This window comes from Dromiciops gliroides, chromosome 4 (genome assembly GCF_019393635.1).
Source record: "Dromiciops gliroides isolate mDroGli1 chromosome 4, mDroGli1.pri, whole genome shotgun sequence".
In the NCBI taxonomy this organism is placed as follows: Eukaryota; Metazoa; Chordata; class Mammalia; order Microbiotheria; family Microbiotheriidae; genus Dromiciops; species Dromiciops gliroides.
The window spans coordinates 64,964,243-64,983,761 of NC_057864.1; positions in this window are offsets into that span (position 1 = coordinate 64,964,243).

A 19,519-nucleotide genomic window follows, 5' to 3' on the forward strand; every position below is an offset into this window, starting at 1 on the left:
TTGTGGTGGCTAATTGCTAATCAAAGGAATGTCCATCAATTGGGGAATGGCTAAAGACGCTGTGGTATATGATTGTAACGGAATATTATTGTGCTATAAGAAATGACAAGCAGGATGATTTCAGAAAGGCCTGGAAGGACTCATATGAACTGATGTACAGCAAAGTGAGCAGAACCAAGAGAACACTGTGCACAGACACAGCAATATTGTTCAATGAAGAACCATGAATGACAACTATTCTTAGCAATACAATGGTCCAAGACAATGCCAAAGGACTAATGATGAAGCATAATATTGACCTGCAAAGATATTGATTGAACACAGACTGAAGCATACTCTTTTTCACTTTCTTTTTTTCTTTTATATGAGTTTTCTTGTATAAAACGATTAATATGGTAATGTTTTACATAATTTCACATGTATAGCATATCTGATTGCTTACTACCTCAGGGGGAGGGGAGGGAGGGAAGAATGGGTAGAATTTGGAACTCAAAACCTTAAACAAAAATATTTATTATTTTTTTTAAAGAATCATCAACTGAGTTCAGAACTTAGATGTCCCTCTGCTATTAAAATGAGAAACCAAACCATCTAGTCAGCCATTAGAGGGTAACTAGTCAATAATGAGAAGATAAATATAGAAAGTGGTTATATGAACATTTTGAGGAGAGGAGGAGTTCTCTACATCTTTCTTATGTAGCTGAGCATTTTGTAGTGATAGAAACACTGGACTGGCTGTCAGGAGACCTAGATGTCTGACTCCGCCTTTAACTGTGTAATGTTAGTAATAATATTAATAATAACTAGCATTTGTGTGGTGCTTAAAGCTTTGCAAAGGACGTTACAAATATCTCATGTTTGCCTCACAACAACCCTGAAAAGTGAGTGCTATCATTTTCCCTGTTTTATAGATGAGGAAACTGAAACAGACAGATGGTAAATGACTCAGTCGGGGTCACACAACTAAAATTATTTGAAGGCAGTATCTGAACTTAGGTCTTCCTAACTCCAGGGCCAGGGCTCTATTCACTGTGCCACCTAGCACCTAGACAAGGTTTCTGCATCTTCCTTTCCTTCACTGTAAAATGAGAAGTATGGACTAGAGTTCTCTACTTTCCTTTCAGACGTAAGGGTCTATGACTCAAAGATCAGGTCATTGCAACAAATTTATACCAGGCAGAATCCTGTCCTGGAACATAATGGTGCCCCAAGCCACTTCCTCCTAATGTTCACACTTCCTCTTAGGGAGACTAAAATCAGGAAAAAATAATGCTTAGACTTGGTTCCCGTTTGTTTTATGATGCTTTACCCCTTTTTAGAAGTGCTAGTCTAGGGGCAGCTGGGTGACTCAGTGGATAAAGCACCAGCCCTGGATTCAGGAGGACCTGAGTTCAAATCCGACCTCAGACACTTGACACTTACTAGCTGTGTAACTTTGGGCAAGTCACTTAACCCCCACTGCCCTTTCCCCCCTAAAAATTGTGTTTTAACCTCCACAATTAAAAAAAAAAGCCAATATAGGGGGAATCTAGGTGGTGCAGTGGACAGAGCACAAGCCCTGGATTCAGGAGTACCTGAGTTCAAATCTAGCCTCAGACACTTGACACTTACTAGCTGTGTGACCCTGGGCAAGTCACTTTTGCCCTGCAAAAAAAATTTTTTTTAAGTGCTGGTCTGCTCAGATCCTGCCAATCAGAACCAGGAAAGTCAGAAAGACAAGGTGGTTTAGTAGGGAACAAGAATAATAATAACAATAACAAGAATAATATATTGGACCAGAGACAGCATGATATAATAGAACAAGGGATGAACCTCAAGTCAGGAGACCTGGGTTCAAATCCCATTTATGACACTTTCTAGCTGTATGACCTTGAGTGAGCTAATTTCACCTCTACAAGCCTTTTCTTACACATACATAAGAGGGAAATAATAGGTATAGTATCTCTCTCATAAAGTGACTGTGAGAAAAGCATTTTGTAAAATTCAAAAGAAAATCAGTTATTTAATTATATTTCTTCATCTAGTCTGATCTTTGTTCTATATTGAGACAACCAAGGAATGAATTCTAAATCTTACCTGTCCACTGATTTGTGAAGGTTTATCATTACTATAACAGAGCTAGTATTTTAGTTGTCGCTGTATTGTGGTCCCATTCCCCACTCCCCACCTCACAAGGAACCTTCCCTTGTAACAAAGAAAAAGCATTTAACAAAATCATCTGCTACAGAAACTTGTTGTGAACACATGCAATGTTCTATCTTTCTGGTTTCCCACCTCTCTGCTATGAGGAAGATGTTTCACTGTGACTTCTCCAGGACCTTCCTAATGCTAACATTTCAAGGGTCTGCCTTAACCAGGTTGCTTTGTCCCAACACTAACCACAGCATTCATCCTTTTGTCAGTTCTGTTGCTATTTAGGCCCAGGAAGAAATGTGTCCTCTCAAGAAATCCAAGCATATCAATGTTACCTGAGACAGACTGGAATAGTAGTAAGACTTGTGTAGACACTGTCCATACTGGAAGCCATCACCGTGCTCTGATGTGTGATGTGTGCTGACTAAACAATCTGCTAGGCTCCCTGTGGGCATTGAGTAATTATTTGTTATGATTCTTGGTTGTCAACAAATTTCTTGATTTATGCTGAATCATGCTACAGACCCTGCCACAAAACCACAAGCATAAAGAGAAATAACTGTGGGAGAATAAGGACACATTATTCAAAGCTCTCATGTACCAATTTCTGTGTATTGTATCTCACCTTCTAGTGTGCTAGTCAAAGAAGCTGGTAAGCTAGTCTACAAGCTTAGTCTTCTAGCTCACAGCTCCTTAAACTGAGGGTTGTGACCCCAAATGGTGTCTTGTAACTAAATGTGGGGGTCATGAAAAATTTGGCAATAGTAAAAGGTTATGTATACTTGTTTTTATACCTATATACCCAGGGTCACATAAAAATTTCTTGGGCAAAAAGGGGTCGTGAGTAAAAAAAGTTTAAGAAGCCCTGTTCTAGCTCATATTCAGTGTGATGTCATATAATGTAAACCCCTAGAGAGCAAGGGCTGGTTTTTTGGTTTTGGTTTTGGTTTTTTTTGTGGTTTTTTAGTGAGGCAATTGGGGTTAAGTGACTTGCCCAGGGTCACACAGCTAGTAAGTGTTAAGTGTCTGAGGCCGGATTTGAACTCAGGTACTCCTGACTCGAGGGCCGGTGCTCTATCCACTGCACCACCTAGCTGCCCCCACAAGGGCTGTTTTTTAACCATTGTCTTTGTGGTGGCCATCTTCATGTCTCCTATTATGGTTCTATACATACAGCAGGTGCTTAATAAGTGCCTGGTGAATTAAATTGGAAAGACATTAAGCTTTGAGCCTTAGCTCTTTGAGTCCTAGCTCTAATTAGGTAAGTGACCTTTGAGAAGTTTCCTTACCTATGAAATGTTAAGAATCCATGCATTACATACCTTATGAAATGTATTTAAGGCACACTGGCTTGAAACTGAAAAGACTTGGGTTCAAATACTTTCTATCTTTATAAACTTGGGTTCGGTTTCTTCATCTGTAAACTGAAGGACCTCTGAAGCCCCTTCCAGTTCCTGTTGGAAGATCCTAGGCTTTGTACTTTAAAGCTCTATGTCAATCATTATTTTTAGAGTGGCAAAGCCATGTCATTCATCTTTATATTCCTCATTATATTTCTCATGGGTTTTGCATATATTATACATTCAATAACAGTTCCTATTGTTTTTCATTCAAGAGAAAACTGATTTTTCCAATATTGAATGCATGAATTGACATACACTCCCAATTAACAACTCTCTGTTGCCTTCTAAGAAAAATTCAAACAATGTTGCCTGGCATTAAAGGCCAATCAAAATAGGACCCAACCTTTCTAGTTTGATTTTATACTATTGTTGCTGCTCTTTCATTTCACTTGTGTCTGAATCTTCATGATCCTACCTGGGGTTTTCTTGGCAAAGATGCTGGAGTGGTTTGCCATTTCCTTCTCCAAGTCATTTTTCAGATGAGGAAACTGAGGTAAACAGAGTTAATTGATTTGTCCAGGATTATGCATCTAGGAAGTATCTGAGGCCATATTGGAAGATGAGTCTTCTTAATGCTAGGCTTACCACTCTATCCACTGCACCACCAAGAGGCATTATCTTATACTCTTCCCCTCCATATACTTTATTCTCCAGACAAAATGATCCCTCATTGCTTACTCATACCCATCTTGCTTCTACCTTCATAGAGGTACCTCTGTGCCTTTCTCCTGTCTTATGTAGGGAACTACATCTAAAATGCCTTCTCCTGTACCTCTTCACCAGATGAATCTCTAGCAAGCCTTTGAACCCCAACTCAGTTGTCATTGCTTAAACAAAACTATAAGTCACTGCTTACAATGGTAACTGATTTCTTTGGCACAGTCAATGCAGTATTGAGGGGATCCCCAAGAGGAGAAGTGGGTTTATACAGATTAGCAAGAGTATCGTAAGTTTATTAAAGATTGCTTCAGGTTGGGAAGAATAGTGTAGAAACACCAGCAATATTTAGTTAAGGTCCTGGGCCACTCTACCTTCTTAGGAGCTTGCAGAGAATAAGTAGAGAATGGGTTCAGAATGATAGGACTGAGGGGAGGAGTAGGGGAGAGAGAGTAGGAGAGGAAAGGATTTAGGGGCTGTAAGGTGGTGAGTGTCATCATGGTACTTACTAAATGGGGATGTTTACTGGGTTCCTGCATTGTTCCCAGGCTGTCACCAGTAATGGAAAAGGAAGCACTGATAGACGTTGTCTAAAATTTCCTTCAGTACCTTGCACCTCCTTACCCTGGAACATCCATCCACCATGTCAGTTCCTTACTCCCACCAGTGAGTTCCCGCTGGAGTCTCCATTGTGGAGAGGGGTCCAAGTTGGCCAATCTTCATTCCCCATCTGGTTCCACCCTGACCTTTCAACTCAATTCAACATTTATTAGGTGCCTATTAGGTGCCAGACGCTGAACTAAGCACTCAGAATACAAATGAGAAAAAGAAACAATCCTTGCTCTTGAGGTTGGCAATCTAATGGAGGAAGAAAAAGTCCAAAAGGAAGCTGAAAGGAAGAGAAGGAACCAGTCCTGGAGTGGAAGACAAGCAAAGCTGCTGATAGAGAATGGAGTTACCAGGAAAGTTGTAAGCCCTTTATAATGAAGGCTTTGGAAGGAGTTTGGTACTCCCCATCCCCAGCCCTCCAATCAGAGGGGGAATGCAACTGAAGAAGGAAGTGTAGAGTATCCAAACCTGCATCAGTTTTCACAGTGATGTGATTTCAGGTGGTTTCCCATGGAGATCCTTTCTCCTCCCTGCTATTCTTATAATCGTTTTTTTTTGGGGGGGGGCGGGGAACAATGAGGGTTAAGTGACTTGCCCAAGTCACAGCAAGTCAGTGTCAAGTGTCTGAGCCCAGATTTGAACTCAGGTCCTCCTGTATCCAGGGCCTGTGCTTTATCCACTGCACCACCTAGATGCCCACTCCCTGCTATTCTTACTCACTGCCCTTCCAGCTCCCTTTTGTGTTGTCTTCCTCCAGTGAAATATAAGCATTTCAAAGACTTCTAGTGCTTAGCATACATGTTGGTATATGTTGTTCAGTTGTTTCAATCATGTACAATTCTTCATGACCTCATCTGGGATTTTTTTGGCGAAGACAATGGAGTGGTTTGGCCTTTCTTTCTACCGCTCATTTTACAGTTGAGAAAACTGAGGCAAATAGATCTAAGTAACTTGTCCAGGGTGACCCAGCTTGTGTCTGAGGCTATATTTGAACTCAGGTAGATGAGTCTTCCTGACTCCAGGCTTAGCACTCTGTCCATTGTACTACCTAGCTGCCCTCTGGTACATGGTAAGTGCTTAATAAATACTTGTTACCTTACCTTGTCCAGACTCAGACACACAATTTCTTTATACATACATACATACATATATGGGTGGGTGTGTGTGTGTGTATATATATATATATATATATATATATATATATATGTATGTATATAAAATTTATTTTTTTGCAGGGCAATGAGGATTAAGTGACTTGCCCAGGGTCACACAGCTAGTAAGTGCTAAGTGTCTGAGACCGGATTTGAACTCAGGTTCTCCTGGATCCAGGGCTGGTGCTTTATCCACTGTGCCACCCAGTTGCCCCACAGACAGACAATTTCATGCTGTTTTCCAGCATCCTCAATACCCAGCTATTAAAGTAATTTCCATTGCTTGGCCTCAATCTTCTTAGTAAAGTGAGAGGTCGTCTTGGTCGATGGTGGTAGTTGGCTGGGGGGTGGGGGGGGGGGGAGAGTGAAGTATGGGAATTGAAAGCTTGAAAAAGAAAAGAGTAAGAAAACCATAATGAGAAATGTGATAAAAGTCAGAGGATTATAGAGTCTTGGGAACTAGAAAGGACCTCTGAATCCATCTAGTCTAACCTAGAGCTGGATAAAAGTTTCCCTTACTACATAACCAATAAGTACTCATATAGACTTTGATCAAGGACCTACTTTCAGGGATGTGGTATCAACTATGTCCTGAGGCAGCTCATTCCATATTTAGACAAAGGCAGCCAGATAGTGTCACAGTGCATAGAATGCTGGGTTTGGAGTCAGGAAGGCCTGAGTTCAAATCTGACATTATTATTGATCTGAAGATTTCTCCTGATGATCTTTGGACTATATGCTTGATAATTTAACATATACTAGATTAATTGATATTGGATTAGCATGTTCATTACTCAGTGGAAGAGGGGGAGGAAGAGGGAAAGGAGGAGGAGAAAAAGATGAAAAATAGAGGGGAAAAAAGAAGGAAAATAAAAGAAAGAGAGAAAAATAAAAGGAGAGAAGACAAGGAGAAAGGGAGAGAGCAGAAAAGGAAGGAGAAAGAAAGAGGAGAGAGAGAGAGAGAGAGAGAGAGAGAGAGAGAGAGAGAGAGAGAGAAACAAGCATCTTGTTTGGCTTAGCTCTAGTCAGTAGACCAAGGTCAATAAGCAAACCAAGAGGAAGGTCAAGAGTTGTTCTGGGTCACCATAGGGAGAGGGAAGAATACTAGGGACAGATGCTAGAATTGTGGTCCCTTTGAAGCTGGCCAGCAAGACAGCAAATGTAGAAGCATAGCTGCCAGGCTCTTACTCATTTCACAGCTGCAAAGCAAGAGTGAAAAGTGAGAAAAGCCGACAAGAAGTCTTTTGAATGGTTACAGAGTCATTCCAGGAGGTTCTGTCATATCCTAGACTTTAACAGAAGCAGCAAAATGTCATATGCCAAAAGAACATCTGCAAGACAAACCTCCATAGGGAATCTCTTTTGAACTTGGGCTTTGCAGGCAATCTCTCCTATCAAAATGGTAAACAGCTTAGATGACCATACATCTCTCTCATCTTGTGTCTTTCACCTGATCTTTGTGATCACAGAATTGTCAAATTGGGTATCACAGGGGTGTTTCTTGGTTGTTTTGTTTTTCAAAGAACATTAAACAATTTTGATATACGAATAAGAAATGCCTTGTTGGAAGACAGCTTTGAGCTGGCATTTTGCTGTATCAACTCAAATGACGTGTGCATTCTTTTTTTTAAATAATCAACAAATAAGCACAGTGGGGTCTTTATCCTCTAAATCTTTTCTTAAATTTGCGATGGTAAAGACATGGTCTTCTATGGAATATTGCTTTCAAAAGTCTCTCTCTTCAGAATGAATACCTTCATCAAAGATGCCTTTGATGTATAGTGAAGGGGATTCTCATATGTATTTTTTTTGAAGATGGAAAAGTAAGCATCTAGGTAATTAACTGATGTTTTCTTGGCCTTCTCTTCTTTGCATTAAGAAAGTCTAGAATTGTTCCCACCCCTTTAATATCTTGCCCTACTAAGAGGATAAGGAGGGAAGGGTGAAAGAACGGAGTGCAGAGCAGGGGAGGGGACAGTCAGAAGTAAAGTACTTTTGGGGAGGAATGGGGTAAAAGGATAGAAAATAGAGTATATATCATGGGAAGGGAATAGGATGGAGGGAAATAATTATGATGATTGATTATAATGGCAAAACATATTATACCTACTTTGCTGGGCTATTATGAAGAAAATTCTCTGTCAAGTTTAAGGTACTATATACAGGTTATGATGAACAGGATGCTATCAGAAAAACCTGGAAAGACCTACATGAACCGAAGCAGGGTGAAATGTACTGTATACAAAATAACAGCAATAGTAGGAGATGATCTGCTGGTAAGCATGTGGTTATTTTCAGCAAGGTGATGATCCAATATAACCCTGAAGGACTTATGAAAATTGCAATCCATCTACAGAGAAAGAACTGATGGTATCTGAAAACAGATAGAAACACATTTTTGAATTTTTTTCTTTGACAATTCCATAATCTGAAGTTTTGTTTTTTAACTGTTTTCTCTCACAATCTAGCTAATGTGGGAATGTTTTCCATGACTACTCATGTACAACTTATTTTGAATTTCTTGAGTTCTTGTGGGTGGAGAGTGGGAAGGGAGGGAAGAAGAGAAATTGGAACACAAAGTTTTTAAAAAACTGATGTCAAAATTTGTTTTTACATATATTTTGGAAAATAAAATTCTAAATTAAATTTAAAAAAAAATATCTTACCCTACTTCAGGAAACCTTGCAAGCTGAACCTTTAGAGCCTTCATAATTGTATCATTTCCAGAAAAGATCTCCTTAAATGAGCAATTGGTCTTATCTATCTGCTTTCCTCAAGGGAGGGGGGCAGCTAGGTGGTGCAGTGGATAAAGCACTGGCCCTGGATTCAGGAGGACCTGAGTTCAAATCTGGCCTCAGACACTTGACACTTACTAGCTGTGTGACCCTGGGCAAGTCACTTAACCCCCATTGCCCCGCAAAAAACACAAACAAACAAACAAACAAATCATATCTGGGACTGTAATACTTTAGCACAAGGAATTGTACTGTCTTTGATGATGCAAATGTGTGTATAATTATAAAAACCATTGGAGATATCCTTTCCATTTTTATTCTTCATTGACTTCATTCTTGGCCACAGAAACCTGAAAGTTTATTTCACTCCTTGATTTCAGATATTGGGAGTACCCTCCACCACTGTAGCCCTTCCTCTTGTTGGCTAATTATTCCCAGAACCTCCATTTTAAGGAAAACACTCTGGCCAGGCTACACTATCATCTTTCTAGACTTTTCCCACCATGCCCAGCCCCTTCCTTTGTTGCTCTCTTTTATCTGTTGCCTTTTCAAATTAGAATTTAAGCTCCTGAAAGGCAAGAACTGTCTTTTCTTTTGCTTATATTGGGATCCCCAGAGCTTAGCCCAGTGCCTGACACATAGTAAGTGCTTAATAAATGCTTCTTGAACTGGCTTGATTTTACATTTTCATCCTTCAAAATCTCAAGTATAATACTGTTTAGTTGGTTCTCTATCCACCCTATCTCTGAACTAGCTTTAATCCCCCCCAAGTATCTCTGTTTTATTAGATAATATTGTTCATGATCTTCCATCATCATTCTCTGTAATATTTTTTAAGTGAGTGTATATTCTATTTAGTTATAGCATTTGTTGGCCCTCTCTCTGTTTGGCAAGTAAATCACATTTCCTATTTAAGGTGCTTTTAGGAGTAGAGAAGTAAGAGGCAGATACTTCAGATAGTATTACTTCTAACTTATAAAGGTAGAAACTGAGACCTGAGTTTCATTTAAGTGACTTAATGGATAATCAATCAATTAGCATTTATTAAACACCTTCTGTGTGCCAAGCACTGTGCTAAGAGCTAGACCATAGTCACTTAATTAGCTAGTAAGTGACAGAGGTAGAATATGAGCCTAGATCTTCCTGATTTCATGTCCCAGCACTCTATTCACAACACCATATTGCCTAATCAGGGACAAGTAATCATTTGAATCTGAGCTCTAAAGAATAGATGTGATGTCAATGGGTGTGAATTTAGTGGGTAGAAAAGGGAAGGAAAGAATGTCAGCAATAGGAAACCTTCAGGAAGGACAAGGAAACAGGAAAGTGTAAGCTATACTTGAAAGGATGTGAGAAATCTAGTTTGGTTTCCATATATAGCACATGACGGGAGAGGTTTAACAATTCCAATGGGACAAATACCACTTTAATTAACAATCATTCAACAAGTGGCATGGCATGTTAGCTTTAAAGCCAGGAAGACCAGAGTTTCACCTCTGACACATAGTAGTTATGTGATACTGGACAAATTCCTTAACTTCTCAGTGTTCCCAGCAGAACTCTAAAGCTAAAAATTGTGGAGAAGATACAAAGTGGTATTAGTAGAAGGTACCCTCAACTGGGAGTTCTCTATACCAAAGAAATCATGGGTTAAGTCCCTAACTCATAATCAGCAAACAAGCATTCATTTAGTACCAGTTGGATATCAGACACTGACCATCTATTCTTAAATCCTGTCCAATCATCAATTAACCCCAACTTAGTGACAAAGTGGATAGAGCACTGATCTGGGAACCAGGAAGACATATTCCTGAGTTCAAATATGGCCTCAGATGCTTACTGCCTGTGTAACCTTGGGCAAGTCACTTAACCCTGTCTTCTTGAATTTCCTCATCTATAAAATGAGCTGGAGAAGGAAATGGCAAACCACTCCAGGATCTTTGCAAAGAAAACCCCCAAGGGAGTCACAAAGTCAGACATGACTGAAACAACTGGAGAACAACAAATTCCCAAAGTAGTTATGAACAGCTAATTGGTGTTTACCATCTGGCTTCTGCTACAAAACAAAAAGCCCCTGTCACCTTCCTTAACCCAGTTCACCATTCTATTTCTAAGTATACAGCCCTGTGCATATTGGCATAGATTTAGATGAGCAACAAAAAATGAGAATGACTTGGAAGGAAAACCATACTAGCCAACTGGGCCATGGGTCACAGGGTGAGGAGTAAGGAACAAAATTATATTTTAAAAAGGAAGTAAATGGAATTTTTCCATTGGAAAAAAACAATTTGCCATTCAAATTTCTCAATCAGCAAAACATCACTTTAAGCAGTAGTAGTAAACAACAGCTTTCAAGTCAGAGTAGGCAGACATATCACCCAATGAAAAGAAGAAAAACAAGTAGAGTATTTTCCAAGAGTTGGTTTAGGGAACCCCCCCCCCACTTTGTCTATGTCTATAAGGTCTTCAATCTTGACTTCATTTTTAAAACTGAACACACTCTAGTTTCTCTTCTCTGCCAACCTCACCATTCACGTGCCTTGTTTAGAACCCTCCACAGTTTGACTTTTCAGTTGTTCTCTCCTAAGTCAGATCTGAAACAGGCAAGAAAGGGGAGAAGAACATTCTAGAAATAAGGGACCTTGTCAAGGTTATGTGTCAGGTGGGCTTGCTTGGCTTGTGCCAATATTCCATTGTCTTTAGCACTAAATAAGCCTTAGTGGTGAGAGCATCTAACATCTGGAAGGAATTTATGAGAGTCTAGGATATGCCCAAACCATCCCACTCAAAACAACCGGGATAGAGATTTCACATGCTCCCTCGGTCATATGTTCCATGGAAGCTTTTATGATCAGGAATTCCTTATGTCTAGCCCAAATCTCTCCTGCTATAATTTCAGCTTATGCCTATTTTTATATGACCTCCCACTCCCCAATCTCTTAATACAATTAGTTAATTGGTCATTCGCTCAAAGCTTACAGCCTCAAGATCATCCACATCTCCTTGCTTTCTCTCACCATCTATATCCAGTCTATTGCCAAGACCTGTCAATTCTGCTTTCATAACATCTCTCAAATGTACACTTCCAAGACCCTGCTACAGGCTTTCATCACCTCACATCTGGACCACTGACATAGCCTGTTGACTGGTTTCCCTGCCTAGTCTCTCCATACTCTAGTCCATCCCAAACTCAGGTGTCAAAATGATCTTTCTAAAATATAGTTCTGACTATGTTACCACCTTATCAAGTAAACTACAGTGGCTTTCTGTTACCTCCAGGATCAAATGTAAAATCTCTTTGGCATTAAAAGCCCTTCATAATCAAGCCCTACCTATCTTTCCAATCTTCTTCTTCTTCTTTTGAAGGGCAATAAGGGTTAAATGACTTGCCCAGGGTCACACAGCTAGTGTCAAGTGTCTGAGGCTGGATTTGAACTCAGGTCCTCCTGAATCCAGGGCAGGTGCTCTATCCACTTCGCCACCTAGTTGTCCTCTTTCCAATCTTCTTATACCTTACTCCCTTCCATGTACTCTTTGATTCAGTAACACTGGCCTCTTGAATGTACTTGACATAGGCCATGCCATCTCCCAATACCAAGTATTTAACTGGCTGTCCCCCATGCCTGAAGTTCTCTTGTTTCTCATCTCCAATTCTTGACCTTCCTGGCTTCCTTCAAGTCCCAGTTAAAATCCCACCTTCTACAAGAAGCCTTTTCTGATCTCCCTTAATTCTAGCACCTTCTTTCTTGGTTATCTCAAATTTATCCTGTATATATATTTTTTGTACATAATTAATTTCATGACACCACCCCCCCCCTTTTAGATTGTGAGCTCCTTGAAAGCAGGAACTGGTTTTTGCCTTTCCTTATATCCCTGGAGCTTAGCAGAATAGTGGCTAATAAATGCTCATTGACTGACTTAAGTCTTTTGACACACCCCTCACTTAGTCTTCCCTTCTGTACAAAGCCTTAAACTTTTTTTCTTCTACATTATGGTGTTTCTCTCAGCTTATATCTGACTTAGGATGCTACAAAGACAGATATTTCAATGGCCCCTGGCAATCTCCTGATTACTAGTGCTCCAATAAGAGATGATCTTGGCTCTTTTATTAAATTCTTGACCATTTAACTATGCTCATAATTATCAGCTCACCTTCTAACTACTTGGAATCTTGTCATTTCTATATCCATGACATCTCTCATATATCCCCACTTTTTTCAACTCACAAAGCCATTGCCCCAGCATAGGCCCTTATCACCTCTCCCCTAGACTATCAAAATAGCATCATAGTTTGTTTCCAGGCATCAATTCTCTCCCCTGGTCAATTCATCCATTACACGGCTAGCTGACTCGATGGATTTCCTAAAGTGCAAGTCTGAACATGCCCTCCTTGAGATTTCCCTTTATGTATGACCCTCCCCATTAGAATGAAAGCGAAGACTGTCTCACTTTCTCATATTTCTTTCTCTGTGCTCAGCAAAATGCCCGGCATCTAAGTACTTAATAAATACTTCTTCATTTATTCATTCCTCTCAAAGTGGTTCCTTCCCTGTTTTTCTAGTCATCACGAACACAGATTTTGTGGTCCATTCATGCTGGTCCACTTACTGCTCCTCCCACACAAAATTCCCTCTTCTATCTCTTTGCCTTTACAGTGTCTATGTCCTATACATACATGCATTGCTACCTTTCCTCCCCTCTGCCTCTTAAAAACCCTGACTTCCTCCAAGACTCAGCTCAAGCTGAGTTTTCCCCATTTTGCAGGAAGTGATTGCCAGTCCCCCTAACTACTATCTTCCCCTCAGGTACCTGTGCCCAGTACAACAGTATGGTCAATTGAGGTAATCTCATATACAGGAGAAACTGTGGATCCTGTTTCCATAAGAATTGTGATGACATTTAATAGAAATACTTTGGAAAAACAGAAGAATGTGATATATTATATAACTGATCCTGGTGGGCTAACCATGAGGTGAACAGGAACATTTTTGATTGACTGGGGAAGCATTCAGAAAGAACAAGCAACTAGAGACTTGACTATTTCTTTTTTCTGCTTGACCATTTTGCTCTTGGTGGATTTATTTGATTCTATCAATGACAGCATCGAACTACAAACAATACTATAAGGAAAGAGTGACCTTGGGCCCTCCCCACCACAACTATGCACCACCCCATGAAAGAGACCTCAGTCCTTGGCCTCAACATTTGTTCTGTTTTGTTTGATTTTTATAAAAAGGGGTTAATATGGTGGCTCTGCCTTGTGAATTTGAAAAAAGTCAGGAGAGTAAACCTGCAGGAATTCTGGGTGTCCAAGTCCATTCCAGGTTTTGCAGGCAGTCCAGCATTGATGCCTTGACAGAGTTCAAATCCTGCCTCAGACACTTGACACTTACTAGCTGTGTGACCCTGGGCAAGTCAATTAACCCTTTAATGCCAAGAAGAAGAAGAAGAAGAAGAAGAAGAAGAAGAAGAAGAAGAAGAAGAAGAAGAAGAAGAAGAAGAAGAATACAGGAAGTCAAACTAAATCAGAATTTGTGAGCAGATATTAAACATGAATAGTTCTGAGATCTCTCACTACTCTCTTCACCCTCACTCTTGGTAGGCTATTTGGTGAAAGCTGCATTCCTCTTTGCTTTTCTGTAGATTATTCTGAACAGATGGAGAAGTGAAACTCTCTCTGTCTCTTTCTGTATCTCTGCCTGTCTGCCTGTCTGTCTGTCTGTCTGTCTGTCTGTCTGTCTGTCTGTCTGTCTGTCTCTCTCTCTCTCTCTCTCTCACTCACTCTCCATTCTCCACTGCATTATCTTTATAGGTAGGTAGTATTGTTTCCCTCATTTTACAGAAGAGAAAACTGAGGCTCAGAGAGGTTGTGATCTCTTCATAATCACGTTCACATCCCAGGGCTTTGAAACTAAGTCCAAGGTATATGTCATTAAAATGTACTACTGCCCACATGATAAAGGAATCATGTGATAAATTTCTCCTAGAGTTTCTGGAAATACATAGTTTCTCCAAAACAATTCTGAGGCTTTTACTTTCCCAGAAAAGAAATCTGAATGACCAGATAAACTTCCCTTTTTGCCTTAGTTGCATGAAAACCTTGAGCCAAGTGTATTGCCTGAGTCTTATAATGTGTTCAGGCCAGTCAATCGTAGCACCTACCCTTGCTTCCTCCTGACAAACTGTTCTGTTTTAGTATTAAATGTTTGTCTTTGTATACTCTTTCTTTGAATTTTGCAATCCCTATTTTAGCTCTTTCAGTGGCTGGGCAAGGTGTGAAGCTTAAATAGATTGTTTTTCCTTTCCTCTTCAGTGGTTAGAGATGACTCATATTACAATATTCTCAGATCTTTAATGATAATGAATATGTATTCCTCTGCCAACTAAAAGTGAATTTATCAACTCTAAAGATACTAGTGGTATTAAAGGCAATATGCTTATTAAAACCCAATGCCTGCATACTCGACCAAATCTGTTAAAAGCAGTACTCTCCTCAATAGAGATTTGAGGATATAATGGACACCACATTCTCATTCACAGATGTTATTAATAATAATGAAAATAACTGACATTTATATAGTACTTTCAAGTTTTGGCACTTTCAAAGGTCAGTAGGATGCTGGACAGATTGAATCTCACTAAATAAGTGATTTTGTTCCAAGAAAGAGGGAAGACCTACTTCATAATGAATTAGTCAGTAGGTGAACATTTAAGAGAAATTTCTAGCTCAATATGTACCAATTCACTAAAGATGGCTTCTACAAATTGAGAATATAATCCTTAAGAGTAACCCCGGGACAGCTAGGTGGCACAGCGGATAGAGTACCAGCCCTGGATTCAGGAGGACCTGAGTTCAAGTCCAGCCTCAGACACTTGACATTTACTAGCTGTGTGACCCTGGGCAAGTCACTTAACCCTCATTGCCCTGCAAAAAAAAATTATTTACTATTTATGTTATATCAATTTTTTTTAGTGAGGCAGTTGGGGTTAAGTGACTTGCCAAGGGTCACACAGCTAGTAAGTGTATAGTGTCTGAGACCGAATTTGAACTCAGGTACTCCTGACTCCAGGGCCAGTGCTCTATCCACTATACCACCTAGCTGCCCCTATATCTATTTTTAAAGAGTCATCCTCTGAAAACAGAAAACAGGACATTTTTTTTAAGCAAGTATCTCTGATAAAGGCCTAATTTCCCAAATATATAAAGAACTGAGTCAAATTTATAAGACAAGTCATTCCCAATTGATAAATGTTCAAAGGATATAAACAGGCAGTTTTCAGACAAAGAAATAACAGCTATCTATAGTCATATGAAATAAAAGCTCTAAATCACTATTGATTAGAGAAATGGAAATTAAAACAACTCTGAGGTACCACCTCACAACTTTCAGCTTGGCTAATATGAAAAAAAAGGTAAATAATAAATGTTGTAGTAAATGTGGGAAAACTGGAAAACTAAGGCATTCTTGGTGTAGCTGTGAACTGATCCAACTATTTTGGAGAGCAATTTGGAACGATGCCCAAAGGGCTATAAAACTGTGCATACCCTTTGATCCAGCAATACCACTACTAGGTCAGTATCCCAAAGAGATCAAAAAAAGGGAAAAGAATATATTTGGACAAAATTATTTATAGCAGCTCTTTTTGTGATGGCTAAGAATCAGAAATTGAGGAGATGCCCATCAATTGAGGAATGGCTGAAAAAGTTGTGGTATGTGATTGTAATGAAATATTATTATACTATAAGAAATGACAAGCAGTATTATTTCAGTAAAACCTGAAAAGACTTACATGAACAAGTGCAAAGTGCAAAGTGATAAGAACAGAACCAGAACAGTGTACATAGCAATAGCAATATAGTATGATAAACAGCTGTGAATGACTTGGCTGTGAATGAATTCTCAGTAATACGATGATCCAAGACAATCCCAAAGGACTCATGATGAGTCTTCAGGGGCAGTGAGGTGGCGCAGTGGATAAAGCACCAGCCCTGGATTCGGGAGGACCTGAGTTCAAATTCTGCCTCAAACATTTGACACTTACTGGCTGTGTGACCCTAGGTAAGTCACTTAACCCTCATTGGCCCACGAAAAGCAAACAACAAAAAAAGAAAGAAAGAAAGATTCTATCTACCTCCAGAAGGAAAAAAAACTGATGTCATTTTAATACATACTGAAGCATACTATTTTTCTCTTTCTTTTTTCTTCCTTCCCTCCTTTCCTTTTCTTCTTCCCATTCTTTCTTTTTTCTTCTTTCCTTTCTTCCTTGTTTGAGTTTTCTTTTGGGGGGGGCAGGACTATAGGGGGTTAAGTGACTTGCCCAGGGTCACACAGCTAGTTAGTGTCAAGTGTCTGAGGCCGGATTTGAACTCAGGTACTCCTGAATCCAGGGCCAGTGCTCTATCCACTGTGCCACCTAGCTGCCCCCTTGTTTGAGTTTTCTTGAACAAAATGACTTAAATGGAAATTTACTTCATTGCACATATATTACCTATAACAAATTGCTTATCATCACAGGGGTGAGAGAAGGAGAAGAAGGGATAGAATTTGGAACTCAAAACCTAAAAAAAGAATGTTAAATTTTGTTTTTCTATGTAGTTAGAGGAAGATAAAATATTATTTAATTAAAAGAAAAGGAAAAAATCAATAGCCACCTTCTAAGAATGTGTCAATTTATAATAGGTATATTGGGTAGAGAGACCTCCCCTAAATACCTTCTCCAATATTTCATCAGGATGTAGAGGTGATCCTGAGTTCTTGAAAGCTTATCCTGGTCATGCACAAGCTATGACAGATCCTACCAAGCTGAAAATAACTTGAGTCTAGGTCCACTGATGGCTGATATCCCAGTTGCCTCAGGACCAGCCTAGAAAAGTTCAGAAATGTTCATAATCAAACAAAAGGTTGTTCAGTAGGTAGTGTCACCCACTGAGTAATATTTTTTTAAAATAGAATTCATGAAGACCATATATTAAGTGGCAGAGAAACCACAATCAGTGGAGAGAGTACTCGCACCAAAAATCCTTAAAATATTAAGTAGAAATAAATAAATTGGGGAAAAAAAACTTCAGAAGGCTCTCACGCTGTAGATTTCTCTGCCCTGCAACCCTTTATTCTGTTTGATGAGACACTGGCCATGCTCATTTCACTAATAACTCCATTCCTCATCCTCTAGGCTCCTTGCCCATATTTCGATAACCTTTCCTACTTTCCCCCTTTATGTGTTGTCTTTCTCCATTAGAATGTAGGCTCCTTGGGGTAGCTAGGTGGCGCAATGGATAAAGCACCAGCCCTGGATCCAGGAGGACCTGAGTTCAAATCCAGCCTCAGACACTTGACACTTCCTAGCTGTGTGACCCTGGGCAAGTCACTTAACCCTCACTGCCCGCAAAAAAAAAAAAAAAGGTTCTTTGAAAGTAGTCATTGACTGACTTTTTTGCTTATATTTGTATCTTCAGTATGCAGCACAATGTCTAAAAGAGTGTAAGTGTTTATTAAGTGCACTATTTATTTATCTATGTAATCTACTTTATCTATCTGTCTATATCTATCATATATATATCTGTATTTTATCCAATGCTGCAAAGTTATCTTATAGCAAGTTTCATGAGAATGGAATGCAGACATCTAAATGACAGCTGATATATTTTTCTTGGTTTAATCTGGTTGTGTAATTTAGTGAATAGTAGTATGTTTGGGATGGCTGGGTTTTGCTATAATTGAAGGGCACCTACATTATCTAAGTGGTCATCTGAGCCTTAGAGGATCCATACTGCCTGCTATCCTAGTTTGAATTGCCCATCATTGACATTTATAGATGACTGTTATTAACTATTTTACTTGTAAAGGCTTTTTAGTTTTAAGATGAACACAAATAGAGAATCATTCCTATTAGCATGTTGTTTTTAATACCCTACCCCCAAATCTGGGAAATGCAGAATTCATTTCCAAGAGCTTGCTTGTCTTGTGTGGTAAAATTCATACTGCTTAAAGGAAGTGAAAACTTTTTTCTAGTTTTGCTTTAATACAATATAGTCTTCCTAAATTAGACTTTTCCACTCCAGACCAACAATGTTCTACCATAACCATTTCTCATAATATGACTAAAATTGTATGCTGAAGTCAGCATAAGTGGTGAGCCCAAGTGGGAACTGCAGATATTAATGTAATTTCTCTTATCCACCATCAACCTAGCATGTGACTGTGCTAGCCAACCACCTTAAATGTCACAGGATAGATGTTTCCCGTATATACTTTCTGAAAGCTCTCCTCCCACTCCACACTCACCAGAGCCATCATCCTATTTCTTGCAGGCCCACAGAGTTGGTATAAGTTTTGAACTTTAAAAAAACACATTAGGTACTTAGATGTCAAATGAGATACAGTCCTCTATGGACAGTAAAGCATGAAATGAGTAGTGAGTTCTCCCAGACCGCATCACAGGATGGAATGTGGTGCCAAGACCTAACATCACCAGACCTGACTAAGCAAAATCTGACCAAATGGGACAGGTATTCTTTTTTTTTAAGTGGGGTTAAGTGACTTGCCCAAGGTCACACAGCTGTAAGTGTTAAGTATCTGATGCCGGATTTGAACTCAGGTCCTCCTGATTCCAGGGCCACCTAGCTGTCCCTGACAGGTATTCTTATACGTATTATTGTACCCATGTATGAGTTTACTTATTCATGCAACAAAGTGATTCATTTCCTAAAAATTGCAAAACCTTGTTTCTGGTACTTGGAGAGACACAACTCAGTAAGGAGTTTCTCTTTATGTCTTAGGCAAAGCTAGAATAGTCCACACTATGAATAGGATATATACTCCAAATATTG